Raw genomic sequence first — 19,400 nt, forward strand, 5'->3', positions numbered from 1 at the left:
CTCTTCCTTTGCTTCACCGGCCAAGCGTCTGGCTGGACGTGAAGCTCGTGCTGCGCTACGCTTGGCGAGACCCCTGGCAGCTCCTGGGTCGACCAAGCGAAGATGTCGCAGTTTCACTGGAGGCATTTGATTAGCCTTTCCTTCTGGTTCTCCTCCAGGTCGGATGTTATGAAGGTGGTGGCCTCCGGTCGGGAAGAGTCAATCTGCACCTCCTCCTTTTCTTCGTAAACCAAAGAAGGTGGTTTTTCGGTTATAGCATTTACCTCGACTCGCGACACTTTCCGAGCGGACTTGGCTTCGGCTCGGACCATCTCCACATAGCATCTTCGAGTTGCCAGCTGATCTCCCCGGACCTCCCCTACTTGATCTTCCACCGTGAACTTGATCTTCTGGCAGAAGGTAGAGACGACCGCCCAGAACTCGTTGAGAGCCAGTCGCCCCAAGATAACGTTGTACGCAGAAGGAGCATCAACCACGATGAAGCTGGTGGTCCTTGTCCTTCTAAGCAACTCCTCTCCCAACGAGATAGCCAGCCGGACCTGGCCGACCGGCAAGACTTCGTTCCCAGTGAACCCGAAGAGGGGGGTTGTCATTGGCAGTAGTTCAGCTCGGTCGATTTGCAGTTGGTCGAAGGCCTTCTTGAATATTATGTTGACCGAGCTGTCTGTGTCAATGAAAATGCGGTGAATAGTGTAGTTAGCTATTACCGCTCGAATGATCAGGGCGTCATCGTGCGGGACTTCGACTCCCTCGAGGTCCCTAGGCCCGAAGCTGATCTCGGGTCCGCTCGCCCTCTTTTGGCTGCAGCCGACTACGTGTATCCTCAGCTGCCTTGCGTGTGCCTTTCTGGCTCTATTGAAGTCTCCTCCGGTCGGGCCTCCGGCGATGATGTTGATCTCACCTCGAGATGCGTTGCCCCTATTCTCCTCCTCCCAAGCGGATGGTTGAGGTCATTCATGTGATGCCCGATGGTGGGCTCCGGGCTGTTGACGATGCTGCCGCTCGGGGGATCTCCTTTCTATTCTTTGAACGGGACTCCGTTGTCGATGTCGCCGGTCTGGTGAAGGTGATCGGCGGCGGTAGCTCTTTGGCACAGGATGAGTGATGGGAGGGAGGCTCCGACAGTCGCGGGTGTTGTGAGTAGCTGACTGATGGAGTGAACAAAACATCGGGGTCCATACCTTCTCCTTGGGCTTGGGCCGATCAGCCACGACTTACTGGACGGCGTGCGGCCGAGTATGTTGATGAGGACGGGCGGCTTCGGCTCGCGGTCCTCTGGGGGGCTGGTGACTGACGGGCTGCTTTCTCTCGGCGGAAGCTGGTTGGTCATTCAGGGCTTCCTTTCTTCTCGCCGCCTGGGCTTCCTCCACATTGATGTACTCGTTGCCCTTATGCAACATATGGTCGTAGTCTCGGGGCGGCTTCCGGATGAGCGAGCGGAAGAAATCACTGTCCATGAGCCCTTGCGTGAATGAGTTCATCATTGGCCCTTGCGTGAACGCGTTCATCATTGTTTCCGACGTGACCGTTGGAATGTCCATGGCTACCTGGTTGAAGCGTTGGATGTAAGCTCGGAGCGACTCCCTCGTGCCTTGCTTGATGGCGAACAGATTGACGCTGATTTTCTGGTGGCGCTTGCTGCTTGCAAAATGATGGAGGAACGCCGTTTGGAATTCTTTGAAACTCGTGATAGATCCGTCCGGCAGCCTCCGGAACCACCGATGCGCCGATCCCGAAAGGGTGGTGAGGAACACTCGGCACTTCACACCATCTGTGTATTGATGCAGAGTGGCAGTGCTGTCGAACTTACCCAGATGGTCATCTGGGTCGGTTGTCCCGTTGTATTCCCCGATCGCAGGGGGCACATAATGCTTCGGCAGTGGATCACGCAGGATAGCATCTGAGAACTGACGGTTGATTCGCTCGGGTGACGTGTCCGTTCGGGGAGCTTTTCCTTTTCTGACTTCCCGGACGGGTGCTTCGTCCGATGAAGATCCTTTGTCCTGATTAGCTTGTGCGACCTCCGAGGGCGTCTGGAACAGAGCCCGATGAAAAGGTATCGGGGCGGGCGGCGCCCCCATCTGGGTGCCGGTCGGTCCCTTATTTTGCCCCTATATTGAGAGCTACTCCGACTGCTCTTCGGGTGCTCGCTCAGCCTGAGCTTTCTGCTGCTGCTCCACGATTTTTGCTACTTGCGCTTGGATGAGTGCGTCGAGTTCTTCTGGGGAGAGCGTCACCATGAGTTGGCGTCCAGCTTCTTCCATCGTCTCCGCTCGGATTCAGGTGCGTTCCCACAGACGACGCCATTTTGATCCTGTCCGAGCGCTGAGTCGACGGACACTGGGGACGTGGCACTCTCCGCTGCTGATCCGACTAGTGGCGTAGATCTCTGACGAATCTGCAAAGAAGCCGAGCTGGGAGGGGTTTCCCGACGACGACCCTCCGACGCTCAAGTCAGGCAACGAGAAATGAGAGAGGCAGCGTAACTGTGACTACAGTGAGGATTGCGCATACCTTCATCGACGTCTGGGGGTCCATATATAGGATCCCGGGGAGGCGCGGACACATTTCTCGATGCGTGCACGCTTCCCCAAACATACCTTAACGAGCCCATGTTAGAAAAGTACCCCTGACGCCATTCCGCAATCGTCCGAGCATATCCCGGATGTGACGGTGGAAGCTTCCACCGTATGATCCTGTGTACGGCTCGGCCGCCAACCCTGCTGCCTATCGGCGGCAGATGTCTCGAGGATGATGTTATCCCCTGTCTCCTTTGTCCTCTTGCGCCTCCTATCTGTTCCAGGGCCAAGCGGTTTGGCCGCTCGGCAGACATATCACTTCTGCCCCGGTTGTAGGTATCGGTCCGACCGGGAGGACTCCCGGTCATATGCTCGGATGAGATTGCTCTTGCCTGTCTTTGTTGCCTTGTGCCACGGCCGAACGGATAGCCCGCTCGGCCCTGAAACCTTTTTACCTTGAGCATCGGAAACCCGACCCCTAGTCGGGTTGTCTTTCATTTGGCTTGGGGGATTCCCGGCCGGTCGACCCTCTCAGTCCGGTTGGTCGGGTCTCAGGGTTGAATCTCTTGACCTTTGATCTCCACGTGTCGTTGACCTTCCGCCAACGAGGGTCCCCCTTACCACCGTACCACCGAATCATATAAAAATACTATGACAAATATAATAATAGAAATACTGTATGGATAAAAAGGAATGATAATTTCTATCCCTACTATAATCGATTCGATCCCATAAAATTTTTTTATTTACTATTAAGATAAATTGAGAAGCGCATATGGTGGGTATTCTGGAAGCCCAATATCCTTTCATTATGCCTCCATTTAAAAGAAAAATTTCTGCAAATACTCCATAATTAACGATCAAACTGCGAATGTCTGAATGATATATAATCTGGATGTCCTATCATTGTGGCAAAAGGCGAATACGCTCGCCCCCAGCGCCCCCGCCAGCCCGTCCCAAGGCCAATACGAAGGAGGCAAATCACGAGCGGCTACTAGCCTTTGGAATAGTGACTAGCACATAAGGGAGGTATTTACCTCGGCGTTGCCGATATTTAAACCCCAGACCTCATTGTGGCAATACCTCATGCGCTAGCCACTAGACCCATCCGAGGGGACCTGGATGTCCTATCATAAGTGCATGCTGATGGCCAACTTGAAAGCTCAACATCCTTTGATTATGTTTTCTATTTGGAAGAATTTTTTTTTATAAATATGTCATAACTATGAATTAAATCATAAATTTTTAGGTAATAATTAATTTGAATGTCCTATCGTAATATCAAGTCCCGAGGATGAAATATTGTATGGATAAGAACTATATACATTTAGAAATTATTTCTAATTATAATTTACATTTATGGATAAGAACTATATACATGTATTATATTTAAAGTACTATTCGTAGAAATTATTACTTGAGAAATAATATTTTCTTAAACTTGTATTCAAGCATTCCTTTTACTATGAATTACTATTCAATTACAAAATTGATTCAACCATAATAAAACACACTTTATTTGATAATTTTTTTTTGATTTTTAAAAATAAAGAGTCTTGAGTTTGGGCATTCCATTTTTAAAAAATAAAAAAAATAAAAGGATACCACTTTTATTCCAGTGCTAATATAATAATATTTTTAGATTAAAAAAATTGAATGAAATGTTCTTTTAATATATATATATATATTTTTAAAAATACCTGATAATAATATAATAATATAATATTATTACTAATATCTTTATCTTTTACATCCATCATATTTGTCGTATGTTGAATGCGACACTTTGATTTATTATTAATATATTTATAATTACTTAAATTACATTCCATATTTTCTGTTGATAATTCTAAGCATGAAAAATATAGAAATACGATAATTGAAAATACTTACAGTGATCTTCCGCAGATCCAGAATCGATAACAGAATATAATCTTCGAACTTGTTGTCGGAAGAGCGATCACGAGCAAATCGAAAGACTCTTGATGGTTCACAAACCAAATCTCTTTTTTGAGATTAGACAAATCAATCTTGATGTTCTTCATGCCTTTTTCAATCTTGTGCATATGGACGAACCTTGCACAGAGATATTTCATATGAGACGAACTCATTCTCTTTGACTTTGTTCAAAACTCGCACATAGCAAGTCCCCTCTTCCTTTCTCTCTTGTGCTCATCTCATTTTTTTTTCACTCACCAATTGCCTTGAATGCCTATTTTATAAAGGAAGATGACTCTTCATCTTTCTCTACCTCCATTAATGGAGGAATGATAAATGGTTGGAAGGTGAAGGGGAAGAGACACCCTTTCACCTTCTTAACACCAACATCTCCCACTCATCCAAGTCGATCCATAAAGGTTATCTGGTCACATAGACCATATCAGTCACATAGACTATAAGATGATCATATGACAGGGCCAAAGCCAAACATTAATTAGTCACAAAGATCAAATAAGTCACATAGACTATATGAAGGCTAGAGCAAAATACTAATTAGTCACAAAAATTAAATAAGAACATCTAATTCATACTTTAGGGAAAATTGTTTGTGCGACAGCAATCACATTGAGTAATTATTGCTAAGAAGATTGTTACACCTAACATAGTTGCTCTCTGAGCGATCAGTACTAACAGAGTTGTTACACTTTACTTAGCCGCTCTTCCAAATGAATTAGAGACACTCTCGTAATGGCACATAGCCTCTCTTCTGGTGGAACATATCCATTATCCAGAAAACATCCAATCTCCCAATGATACACAACCATTATCTTGGAAATTTCTATGTCTTGCTTTTTACCCAGATTAAATAATCTTCATTTACATTATATGAACATCTCTAATCCCTTACAATGACTATTATATCAAGAGCATGTTCCATATTCAATATTCACATTCATTTCTATACATAACAGAAACAGGTCGACCAGTGAATAATATCAAAAGACGTAAATTTATTTAATCTTTCTTTTTAGCTAGAATCCATTCATTTCAATCAGTCACTTTCCTAGTTCTGTTCCATAGACCAAATCATCTATAGTCATAGGATACATGCTAAAGTAGCAGACACTGATTAAAATTTCAAGTAAACAGCTAAATAGTCACTAAGGGCAAAAATTGGGATTAACTTATAATCTCAAAAGTCTCACATAGTAGAGAAACAGGGATCCATTCTCCTACTACCCTTCTTGTTGCCATAGCACATGTGGTATGAATCACATGCTACGATGTTATTCTCTTTATTAAAAAGAGCGCATGTTGTTCTCAAATTTTAACATCGTACATATTTCGATCTAGACATACCTAATGTCTAATTCCTGAATTCAACATATGAATTCTAATATGGCTTTCAACAGGTTTAGTAAATGGTGGGTTCATTTACTTCGATCATTACATAAATGATCTCATCTTGACATAATTATCAAGGCGACCTTAACTTATAGGTATGTCTCTATTCACAGCTACATAAGTTGTCCAATAAGTAACAGTCTTACCTCTATTTATACTCAACAAATAGAGATGATTGTCTATGTGAGTGGACCAATCTCAACCTATCAACATGCTCATCGAGACTTTAATCTAAAATGTAACAACTTATACACTGAATAGATCATGATATTTTACAACGTGTTACATTTTAAGAAGTCACAAAGACTTCCCATTCTTTGAAATGACTCTTTAGTCAATGGCTTAGTATAAGGATCTGCAAGTATAGTACGTGTAGGGATATACTCAAGAATTATCATTTTCTTGTCCACAATATCCCTTACAAAATTATACTTAATTCTATAGCCAACCAGGGCACTCCACGTGGCGAGGTGACGCTAAGGATAAGTTTTTGCCTCCGGGTGTCCGGATCCATCCCGGGCGCCCGGACCCCAGTTTTCAAGCAGCTTCCTCCCTGCAAGAAAACGTTAGTCCGGAGGCAAATATATAATACATATATCTTGTAAAACAAAGTGTTAGCACAATTCAAGTTTAACAAGTAGAGTATTAATTAGATTTCGCCTCTTCAAGATCAGAATCTAGTCAAGATCTCGACTTAGAGTTCTGAAATGGTTCTAAGTCAGATCGGCGCCTAAGTTCCCTTCCTGGGAACGCATCCTCACAGTCACTCCCCTCCAGTGACTTACCTTCACTTACTTGCCAGACATCCGGTCAGCCCTTCGACTTGTCTGGGCTTCGTGCCAGCTATCCGGTCAGCCCATCGACCTAGTTGGACTTCGTGCCAAACGTCTGGTCAGCCAGTCGATCCGTTTGGACTTCGTGCCAGCTATCCGGTCGGCCCGTCGACCTAGCTGGACTTCGTCCCAGACATCAGGTCAACCCGTCGACCTGTCTGGACTTCTCTTGCACACTCGATCAGAGTGTTAGATAACAATGAAACTAACTTAACCTATTTTATCATTCATCAAAACTTGAGTTAGACCGTTAGTGCTAACCGCACCAACAATTCCCATTGAGTACTTTGGAGACAAGAACCAAACCAGGATGATCAGATTACTATAAAAGTGAGTTCATCCGATTGGTTTATTCCATTCTTTGATTTCTTGTTTTCATCTCCCATTGCAGCGGAAATAATTGCTCAGAACCTTGATTGCTCTGATGCCACGAAAAATTAATGATATAGTCAATACCTTCTCCCCCTATCGACAAAAACCCGGTGGAGGATTCATGTAGAGTTCCTCAATGAGATCTCCATGTAAAAAAGCATTTTGGACATCCATCTGGTTGTGTTTCCATCCATGAATAGAGGCAAGAGTGAGGAGACAATGAAATGTGGTGAGTTTTGCAACAGGAGCAAAGGTTTCATTGTAGTCAATACCTTCTCGTTGAGTAAATCCTTCAGCAACAAAATGAGCTTTATATCGCTCGATGGTACCATTAGAGTTATATTTGATCTTGAACACCCATTTACACCCAATGGGACGGTGCCTTGAGGGAAGAGGGGCGAGAGACCAGGTCTTGTTTGCCTCTAGTGCAGAAATTTCAACCTTCATTGCTTCAATCTATGTTAGATCCTTACAAGTCTCACGATCGTGGTTTCATAAGTTTTTATCTACCATCACAAACTTTGGCTTCCAACAATCGCAAGCTAATCATTCACTTTTCGCCAAGGTGCATGGAGACTCATTTACGACCATTCTATTATATGTTGATGATATGGTTATAACAAGGAACAATCAAGAGGCTATCAACAATGTGAAATCCTTTCTTGCATCCTGTTTCAAGCTTAAAGATCTTGGTTTGTTAAAGTATTTTCTTGGGGTTGAAATAGCTTATTCTAAGATGGGAATTTCGATCAATCAACGCAAGTACACTATTGATATTCTTCAAAAGGCAGGGTTACTTGGTGCAAAACCAGCAAAGTTTCCTATGGAACAATCATTGAAGCTTACCCTCACCGAGGGCGATTTACTTAGAAATCTGACGCATTATCGATGACTTGTGGGAAAGTTAATTTATTTAACAATCACAAGGCCAGAAATTTCTTTTTTGATTAACACACTTAGCCAATTTATGCAACAATCTAAACAACCTCATCCTGATGCAGTTCATTGTTTATGCCAATACTTGAAGAGTTCACCTGGACAAGGATTATTTTTCCCTTCTAAAAATGACTTGAATTTAGTTGCTTTTTGTGATGCAGATTGAGTCGGAGACGTTACTACACATTGATCAATGATTGGTTATTGTATTTTTCTTGGAAAAGCTCTTATTTCTTGGAAAAATAAAAAAACAAACAACCGTATCTAGATCTTCAGCCTAAGCAAAGTATAGATCTATGGCATTAATTGCTTATGAGATAACTTGACTAAAATATTTATTACGAGATTTACATATTATGCATCCCCAACTAGTGACTCTATACTGTGACAATCAGATGGTCATGCACATTGCTGTTAATCCATTTTTTTTCATGAAAGAACAAAACATATCGAGATTGACTGTCATTCAATCCATGAATATATTGACAAAGGAGAGATCAAGACCGCCTATATATCAAGTGAACGTCAAGTTACGGATATATTTACCAAGGCATTGGGGTAAGTGACATTTTACACGCTTGTTCTTAAGTTAGGCGTTCTTGACATTCATGATCCAACTTGAGGGAGAGTATTTCATCTCCATATCCGTGGGGCCGGCACTAGGAGGGCCACTAAGGTAGCGGATCTACCTTTTATTAAAGGAATATTTCATTGATTAATTCATGCAATAATATCCTTGATTTCTCTCTTTTTATCTATGTAAATAAATTATACTAAAATCAATTAGTTATGATTTTCCATAAATATAATCAATTGTAATCATAAGATTATTGCTTTGTAATAGGTCTATATATACCTTGTAAACTCTTTATCAATAATATATGAAAATTTTCTCAAAACCCTTCTCCTTATATTTTTTATTTGTCAGAAGAAGTGAATGAAGTTATTCATCCCTCTAATTTTCTACGTGTCTTAAGAGGCACTACCTTGCGTGAGACATGACTACTTCTAGCAGTTGTGTAGTGCTACATGTGGCTCACAAGGCGGCTGTGTTGTGCCGCCTTGCACAATGCTGCCCTTGCGAGTGCACACCTCTTTTTCAAATCCTCATCCTTTGTAGTGATGTAGTACTCCTCTATAGCCGACCGTGTGGGTCGGTCGTGCAATGCCTCCTGAGAAACTCTTGAGTCGCTCATGTAGTTGAGGGAGGAGATGCCACGGAGGACGGATCGTAGCTTTCCACATGATTTGAGCGAATAAAAAAAATCTAAAATTTTTCCTACTTCTTAAATCTGTTCTCCTAAGTAAATAGGGCACAAGCGACCATACCATCAACAACCAACTTGGATGGTAAATTGATCTTCTTTAAGAGCCCAAAATGTAAAATTATTCTGGTAATAAAAAGGTCTAGCAATGTAGTTAGCTTTTATTGATAAATTGGATTTATAACATGAAACGGTCACAAATCACCCACAAGTTGATACTACCAACTACGAAATGGGATACTCGATAAAGAAGAGGAGAAGAGATGTTGAAGCACAAGTTTATTAGAGTATATATGGGATGGAATTCAATAAAAATTTCAAAAACGATTATAAGTTTAAAAGGATATATGATATATTCATTGGACTGAAGTCCATTGGATAGAGCAAATAAATACAGTCATGAGGGCTTAGATATAAAGTGGATAATATTATGAGACCATGAAGATATGTGAATATCCTTTGTGCATAATAAATAATATCAGAACCATAATCTAAACCAAATGTTATGTGGAGTGACCTTGAACAAAGTTACAGGGAGACCCGAATTAAGTCAAGGTGATCGGATGCTCGCGGGGAGACCTGGAGCAAGTTAGGATGACAGGATGCTCGCGGAAGATCTAGAACAGGCCAAGGTGACCGGATACTTATGGGAAGACCCGAAGCAGGTCAGAGTGACAGGATTCTCACATGGAGACCCGGAGTAGGTCAAGAGTAATCGAATGCTCATGGAGAAGGCTCAGACTAGGGGTGCAAACGAATTGAGCCGACTCAAAAAATATTCGATTCGTATTTGAATTTATCGAATTTAAGCCAAACTTGAACATGTTCGAACTTTTTTTCGAGCCGAACTCGAGCCCAAATTATATTGTTCGATAATTCGAGAGCCGCTCGCGAGTCTTATTATTTTATTAATATAAGTTAAATATATATTAAATAAATAAATTTCAAACCTTTCGAGTACCTATTTTTAGCAATAATTCGAATAGTTTACGAACATGTTCGTATCTTTCGAGTTGAACTCAAACTTGAGCTCTAATTTGAACCGAACTCGAACAAAATTTTTTGAATTTTTCAAGCTTCGAATTGAGCTCAAACTCAAATATACCTATTTCGAGCCGAATTCGAGCCTTAAATTTTTCTACATATTCGGCTCAATTCGATTCGCTTATACTCTTACCTTAAAATATGAGAATAATAATGATTCTTCGTTTGAGGAAAGGATTGTTGGGATTCAATTAAAATTTCATAATAAAAAGATTTTTTAAAAAAATTATGAGTTTAAAAGGATGGATGATATTTAAAATTTAACTTCTTGGTCTAAGAACTAAAATGATAATATCATATTATTATTATATTATTATAAAGATATATAAATATTCTATGTGTTATCTCTTCTCGACGTTTAGGCAAGTTGCATGGGTTGCTATACTGATCAATCTTCGTTCGGCAAGCTTGGCCATTTACAGCCATCGTCTCAACTGCTTGTTTTAAGATACATTAACATACATTTTTTTTTTCTTCTAAATATATTATATAAAAAGTAATTTATGACCAAAGAAACCAAATATTGATATTATGTATAAAAAAATATCGATATGTCACTGGTAAATGCAATCACTATCATCAACTAAAAGACAATCTAAGAAAAGAGAACAAAAAATAAAATATTTACATTCATCAATGTATCAATTCCCGAGGAGGCGACTACAAGAAGAACAAGACACTAGAGATACTTTTGTCATCTTACGCTTTGTATAAAGCTTTGGATAAACATTAAAAAAATATAGATATTTAAAACGGAAAGAAAATCTATTTCAAATTTATATAAATATTTATACGTTTCATTTTAATAACATATAATGTTTAAAAAATAAATTAATACGGAATTTAAAATAACTTTGATATGCATATAAAAATATTATGATAAATATAATAGAAAATATTGTATGCGATTCTTAATAATTATAGTAATAATAATTATTATTATTATGATTTACACTCATGGGCAGGACTTATATTAGTAGAAATTATTATTTGAGAAATAATATTTGCTTAAACTTTTATTCGTGCATTTCTGTTACTATCCGTAAAAATGAATTATTATTCAACTATAAATTGATTCAAACAATATTAAAAAAGATACACTATATTTGACCAAAAAAATAGAAATATATACTTGATTTAAAAAAAAATAAAGAGTTTTGAGTTAATGATCTATAGACTTTGATTTTAAAATCAAAGGACATCCCCATTTATAAATAAATAAATAAAAGGATACCACTTTTATTCTAGTGCTAATATAATAATATTTTTGGATTAAAAAATAGAATGAGATGTCCTTTTAAATATTATTTTTTTAAAAAATAAGATGCCCTTTTATGGTAATAAAATAAAGGATATCCTTTTAATTTTTACCTAAACTTAGAACATAAAATAAATAATCACTATAATTATATGTTAATTAATAAAATTATTATTATTTATTTATGATCTTGCATTGTATCACGAAATTGCAATAAAAAAATCCAATAATATAGTTGCTTTATTATAAAAACAAGTTGATACCATCAACTCGACATAGATAATTGAAGAGAAGAGAACCATCTCATGTTTATTAGACTAATTATTTTTTAGATTAACATCTATATATACACATATATATAACTATGAACAAAATCAACACAAATGATGTAATCACTATCATCAACTAAATCCTAATGGGAGATTAGGATTCTAATCAATCGATACCTGAGGCAACTAAAAGAAGAACAAGGGAGAAGAGTACATTAGAGATACTCTTGCCATCTTAACTTTGTAAGAGCTTTAGAGATGATTACATTAGGAGAGCTCATGGCAAAATATATAGCCCTAGTTGTAGTAGATAATGACAATAAAAATAGCAATTTATAATGATAATTGCATTAGAATCATAATCATAATAATTATTATCTTTTTATAATTACCGAGATTATATATACCATGTTCTCTATTACTATATCTGATATAGTATTTTCTATATATTATGTTTCCATAAAAAAAGAATTCTCATTCAATCATGATGTTGATCAGTTAAATTATAGTCAACTATATTGAAAAGATATACTTTATTTGACCAAAATAAAAATTAGGTCTTGAATAGTTTTAATCTTCTCAACGCATTCAAAATTTAATTTGTGAATTGAGATAAACCATATATGATAGCATTAAATTTGCATGGAATTATATATATAAAATAAACTTTAATTATCAATATATAAATTATTTGTATTTAAAATCAAGTCACTCCAACATTTTGAGAGATTTTGCATTTTCCAAGCACCATTAAAAACAAAAATTATATTTTCAATTTGTATGTTTTCTATCTGTTTTTATCCTAGGTTACGGTGAAATGGTATTCCCAGCTATAACACATTATAGAATAATTTTCTCTAGTAGAAAGGTAACTCTGAAATGTTGACTACGGATCGATGAATTATTCGTGCTTTCCGATTTATTTAGTAATAAATGAAAATTTTTCATGGGACTAAATTGATCCCTTATTTTTTTTTCCAAGCACCATTACATTTGATCGCTATAAACCATTATTGATTTTAGAATTATGAATTTGCTAATATGCTATTCCAGATTAACATATTTAATAATATGCGTGCAATCATGCCTAAGATATGGAGTTCCATTTGGTTCCACCAGTGATTTTTATGTGTTTAATAAAATGTTTAAATTAAATTAATATTTTTTTAATGATTTTTTTTTGTAATCCAGTTATCTAGTTATTGTGATAACAAAAATTATTAGGCATCATTTTAGGAAAATAAAATAAAATAATTAATTTAGGAATAATTTATTTTCATGAATTTTATTTTTCAAATGGATTCCATAATTACTATTACTAGTCTTTTTCATCAAGTACAGGCAATTAGACGTATGGTGAAATAAACTCCATGTCGTTAATTCCCAAAAATCAACTCTTGACATACGTTCATTGTCTATACTGCACCTTGGAGCTTGATGATGTTTAAAGAATTCAGCTATGATGTGCAAGCAAATAATTCAAGATTGGCATACAAATTATGTTTTCCTTTTAGATCAAAGTTTAGGCAATTTATCGAGCACTGTTTAGTTTCATTATCCTCAAAGTTTAGGAAATCTATCGAAGGATTCGTGATCGAATGAGACCGCTCATTCATATACAAAGTATGATTTACAGAACACAAACACATAAACGACAATTCTTGATCAAGGAACTTAAGGGAACTTCTTTAAGAACACAAAGTGTAAAATTATAATAAAAGGTCTTGCAATATACTTGCTTTATCGATAAATTCTATACTCGAAGAAAGAAGAGAAGCATCTATGTAGATGTTGAAGTACAAGTTTATTATAGAATAGATCTGTCTAGATTAGCATTTAAGGTAGGTTAATATAACAGATTTAAAATAAAATTTAGAGATAAAATTTATATTTAAAATTAATTTTATGTGATCAATTTAAAAATATATTTATAAATGATTTACAGAAACATGACTTTTAGAGACAAATTCCTTTTTTTTTTTGATCTGAAACTCTATTTTCTTATAGTATTGTAATAAAAGGTCTAGCAATATATAGTCGCTTTATTGATAAAATTGGATATAACATAAAACATGGCACAAGTTGATAGTATCAAAGAAGAGAAGAGAAGCATCTATGAGATGTTGAAGCACAAGTTTACCAGAGTATCCATCTTTCTAGATTAGCATTTATAGACGCATAAGCACTTAAAAATCGATCCATCCGGATTCCCAATGCATTGTCCCATTCCACCATCGTTAAAAAAGCATTCTTTTCTACATGCAGCCAAGGTGCATCCTGTTTCGTGAAGCGTCTTTCTGCAAAGTTTCGCACTTTTAGCCTTCGTCCCAACTGCATGCATGTTTTAAGATATATTAGCATATAATTTTTTTTATAAATATATTATATAAAAAGTAATTTGTGACCAAAGAAATCAAATATTGATGTTATGTAAAAATTATCAATATGGCACTTATAAATGCAATAGCTATCATCGACCAAAAGAAGAACATACCTGAGGAGGTGAGAAGAACAAGGAAGAAGAACAATAGAGCTACTTTTGCCATCTTATAAGTTTGTATAAGAGCTTTGGATAATTTAACTAAGGGAGCTCTCGGTGAAATATATAGACGTGCGCTACAATCATGATCCTATATTATTATAATTATTTTTATAATTAGTTAAATTGCATACCATATTTCTGTCATATTATAATTATCGATAATATATTAAAATACTAGCTATGCCAATATAATAATAGAAATATTGTATGTAATACTTAATACTTGTAGAAATTATTAATAATTATGATTTACATTTATGGATAGGAATTATATACATGTATTATATTTAACTATTCGTAGAAACTATTAATTAAGAAATAATATTTTTCTTAAACTTGTATTCAAGCATTGCCTTTACTATCTAAAAAAATGAATTACTATTCAATTATAAAATTGATTCCACCATATTAAAACACACTTTATTTATCAATTTTTTTTTAAAATAACTGATTTTTAAAAATAAAGAGTCTTGAGTTAATTAATGATATATCGTCAATGGGCATTCCATTTTTTTTTTAAAAATAAATAAATAAAAGGATACCACTTTTATTCCAGTCCTAATATATTAATATTTTTAGATTAAAAAAAATAAAATGAGATGTCCTTTTTAATAATTTTTAAAAATAAGCTGCCAGATAATTATACATCTGTTTAATAACATGATATGGTTTACTATCAATGAAAATATCTTTATCTTCTAAATCCACCCTATTTTTCATATATATTGAACTATTACTTAAATTGCATCTCATATTTCCATCATCTAATTTGTCATATTATAATTATAGATAAAATATAAAAATACTACTACGAATATAATAATAGAAATATTACATGGATAAGAACTATATGTTGAATAAGTGTGAATGGAGAAGAGGTGGAAGAGAAGAAGTTTCACTGTGAATGAGACTTTAGTCTCACATTGGAAGTTTCAAGGTAAGTTTATTGGTTTATATTGATTCACATACATTGAGGATGTGAACAAATGCATGGGGAGAGGCTGGATTGCATTGAACCAAGTTGACTCGAGCGCGACCTGTGCACACGAATGCCAGATTGGTCGGGACAAAAATTTACCCAAGCGGAACAACCAACATTTTGCCACATATATCTTTTTGCTGCTTGTGTAACGGATGCATTAAAGGAAAATTAATGCATAATCAAAACAGCCAAGTGAGTGAAAAGCTAGCGTTGAGTAATGATCATTAATGGTGTTCTTTGGTCTTGAGCTCCTATATAAGGAGGCTGCGACCTCAGACAAAAGGTTACACATATAACACAGGAAAAGCAAGCAGAAGCTCTCCTCCTCATTCCCCTTCTCTGTCGTGCAACTCCTGCTCGACAGATTGCCCGCGGTAGCTTTCGGGTACCACTCAGTTCGCCGTGACCATCGGTGCTTGGTGGAGTTCATGGTCAGACCGTTGTATCCTGGGAAACAGACCTCCCAAATAAGCCTCGAAGCACAGCCGGAGGTGGGGGCGAATCTATTTCAAGGAAACTGCTACTTGCAAGCCTCGGTCAGCTTTCCCGGTCGGGATTTTGCCCGACCTTACTTCTCTTTTGAGACTGCTCTGCAGACCTGGTCTTCAGTTCTGCAGATATGCTCTGAACAGACTTGGTCATTCTACTCTAAACAGACCTAGTCTTCCTTTCTGTCAAGACCTGTTCTGCTGCACGCCGACCGCCGACCCAGCCGATCGACCGACCCGGCCGACCGACCGACCCGGCTGACCGATCGACCTCATCTCGACCGATCTGCTTGGCCGATCTGCCCTCTGCTCGGCCGATCCGCCCGCTCGGCAACACAGACTAGTGGCTCAGCCGATCTTCTTGCTCGGCAATTCTTCAGCTCGGAGTAGAAACCAGCCCCTGCTGGCAGCCTGAGATTATCCGCTCAAGTCATCTCTACTGTAAGTTGAATTTAAATCAGTGCTATTTGAATTCAGCTAATACCCATAAAATCTCCGGCAGATTGTTTGTGTCTAACAATCTTGAAACAGACTCGTTTCTATTGAGATGGCCACGGAACAAAATGTTGAGGTGCAACAGACTCAACAAGTGCAGGTCCCCTCCTCCCCGATTGGAACTGTGCCAATCAGTCATGGGGAAAAGCCAGAGAAGTTCAGTGGACTGAACTTCAAGAGGTGGCAGCAGAAGATGCTCTTCTACCTGACCACGCTCACTACAACAAAAATCTTCATAGACATCAGTGGAACAACAACGGTTTTAAGCAAAAACCGATGTCTTTGAGTATTTTACACCGGTTTTTCCAAAAATCGGTGTCTATGAGCGCAAATTTTCGCTCATAGACATCGATTTTTTAGGCGATGTCTATGAGCGCCCGTTTTTTCGTTAATAGACACCGATTTTAACATCGGTTTTTAAAATCCGATGTCTATGATAATTTTCCCACCAATACTTAGCTAAAATTTTCAACTCTTCCCTCTAACCTAACCCTATATGCTGCCGTCCACGGGAGGCAGAGAGAGAGAGCCGTCTTCGGGCGCCTCACCTTCTCAGCCTCTACCTTCTCCTCCCCTCCCATCGCCGACCCAATCTCGACCTCCTTCATTCTCCCAATTCGAAGCAGACAGAAACAGAGATCGGAGATCTGTGCTTCCGATTCACCGCTCGATCCGCCAAGATGCAGATAGGTTCCGAGACATATGCACTTCTAGCCAGGATCTTCTGTGGAGCTGAGTCAAATTAGGGTTTCTGTTCCCACTCTATGAAAGTTGTGCCTTCGGTCATCATTCTCCTAGACAACGTCAGCAAGCAAGCGATAGAAACGAAGCGAGCGTGGCGATGGAACAGACAGACCTTCATCATGATCAAGCCCGACGGCGTCCAACGCGGCCTGGTGTGCTCTCCCTCTCCCTCCGCCTTGATTTCTTCTTCCTTCGCTTCGTTCATCTATTCTTCGGCGTTGCATTGCGTAATTTATAGTAGATGTGTTACTGAAACACCAAAATCCTTCTTCTTCCCTTTTTTTTTAGTTGAAAGGTTGGAGAAATCATTAGTAGGTTTGAGAAAAAGGGTTTCTACTTGAAAGGTGAAGATTTTACCAACTGCAATCCTTTTTTTGTTTTCCCTGTCTACTTTAGAGAAGAAACGAGAAATTTTCTTGGTTATTTTTGTGCGTCGATCAGGGTTGAAGTTGGTCGGCGTGGAACGCTCCTTTGCGGAGAAACACTACGTCGACCTCTCCATGAAGCCTTTCTTTGGTTCCCTTGTGGAGTACATCATCTCTGGTCCGGTGGTAGCGATGGTATGGACGCGAAAGAATGTGGTGGTCAGACTATGCAATTGAGATTGGCAGGTGATTTCTTCTTCGTCAGTTAAATTTCTTGAAACTCAAATAAGCTTGAAACTTTGCTTGTCAAGGCCATATTCTTGCATGTGTAACCTAGAAACTCAAGTATAGTGGAAACTAAAAAATATTAGAGTTTCATCTTCTTGATATCTTGATTGCAAGTATTAATTGATTGATGCATGCAATGTGTTTGATGAATTTCCTCAAACACTATCCAGCAAGAGATCTGAATGAAGTTTCCAGCATATGAAGAAAAAAAAATCTTTTGGGGTTCAAGCTTGTGTGCCCGATTACGAGCTTTACAATATTACTTTCTCTGATTTTTGGAATCCATTAGCTGGACCTCTTCATATATCTGTGCAGATTACTATCTCCCTATAATGAACATGTTGCATAGGTTGGATTCTCATGTGTCAAATGGGTATGGATCGTTCTGTTCTTCTGTGTTCATGGCTCATTCATATCGTGTTAGCTCGATGCAGTTAAGAATTTTACATTACATTGTTGTCTTGTCACTTACAAAAGGGAATATGGAACACTGAACAAGCTGCACACATTCCTCTTACAGACAATTCTAACATTGAGCAGGTCTGTAGTAAGGCATTTTTTCCCCATTCTTTCTCATCGTCTAGGTTTGTGTTAACTTTTTTCCTTTGGCCCTTCAAGTTGAAAACCAAGAGGAATCACTATGTTGAGGGAAGAGAGGTAGGCAATCGCGAGTTTCTTTGCTCATGAGATAGACTACAAAGGTCATTTAAATTTAGATCTTCTGCTACTGCTATGATCCTCATTGGCTATCTAGTAGAAGATTTCATCAGTTAGACTAATCTGCATTTCGACATGTAATCTCCACAACCAACAGATAGTAATCTCACCACACAAAACAATAAAATGAAGAAAACATTATCCTGTTGACTGTTATGGGTGCTAAGGGAATATATATCTCCCTATTACTAGCTTTGCATATGATAAACAATTATTTGTGCGACTCTTTTACAACATTATGAGGTCAACAAGCATTTAAACAATATTTGTTTTCCAATATAATCTCACCACACAAAACAGAATTAAGAAATTACTTTAATCACAGATTACATTCAAGCCAAATGTTATACAGACTTGATTTTGTTTTATTGTTCAGAATACTGTGGAAACAAAAACAATATTGCATCATTTAATAATCTTCAAATGGCACTCTAATTGAATTCTGGTTTTGGTGGCATTTGCAGGGTCCATGATGCTTCCTTCCAACATGGTGACAACCATGCTAATTGAAGGTCTATTTTCTGGCTTTATCTGTATGCACCATAAACCCACTATCATCATCTTTTTTGTAATTTCTTTAGTCTTAGGATTAGCATCAGTCTCAGGACTAACAAGACTGGTATCAGGAGTGACCAAATCATAGTACTTATCAAAACTGTCATAAACCCAGTCTGGAAAATAAATTTCACTATTGTGGTCTGCCATTGCTTTGAAGTTCTTTCTCCCTCCAACGATTTCTATTATCATCATTCCGTAGCTATAAACATCTGACTTACTGGATGCAGTCATATGGCGTTCTGCTTTCTATATACTGCAAAAATTGATCAGATGTATCATCCCTAATTATTCACCCAATTTTAAAGCCAACCCAGTGTAAAAAAGTAAAGTTAGTCATAACAAAATTGTAGTGACCAAATTGCCCACATACTTATTAGTCT

General features: G+C 37.9%; 1 long non-coding RNA gene across 2 annotated transcripts; it reads left to right on the top strand.

Moving 5' to 3' along the window:
- Positions 1–17,117: 17,117 nt before the first annotated feature.
- On the top strand, positions 17,118–19,147 carry LOC121981189. 2 transcript variants are annotated; one of them, XR_006111751.1, is made up of 4 exons: positions 17,118–17,244; positions 17,381–17,436; positions 17,534–17,703; positions 18,927–19,147. It is a non-coding gene; the product is annotated as an uncharacterized LOC121981189 (long non-coding RNA). The 2 variants fall into 2 exon arrangements; XR_006111752.1 differs by having other exon boundaries at positions 17,119–17,244; positions 17,388–17,436.
- The last annotated feature ends 253 nt before the right edge of the window (positions 19,148–19,400 follow it).

Source organism: Zingiber officinale, chromosome 5A (genome assembly GCF_018446385.1).
Source record: "Zingiber officinale cultivar Zhangliang chromosome 5A, Zo_v1.1, whole genome shotgun sequence".
Lineage (NCBI taxonomy): Eukaryota > Viridiplantae > Streptophyta > Magnoliopsida > Zingiberales > Zingiberaceae > Zingiber > Zingiber officinale.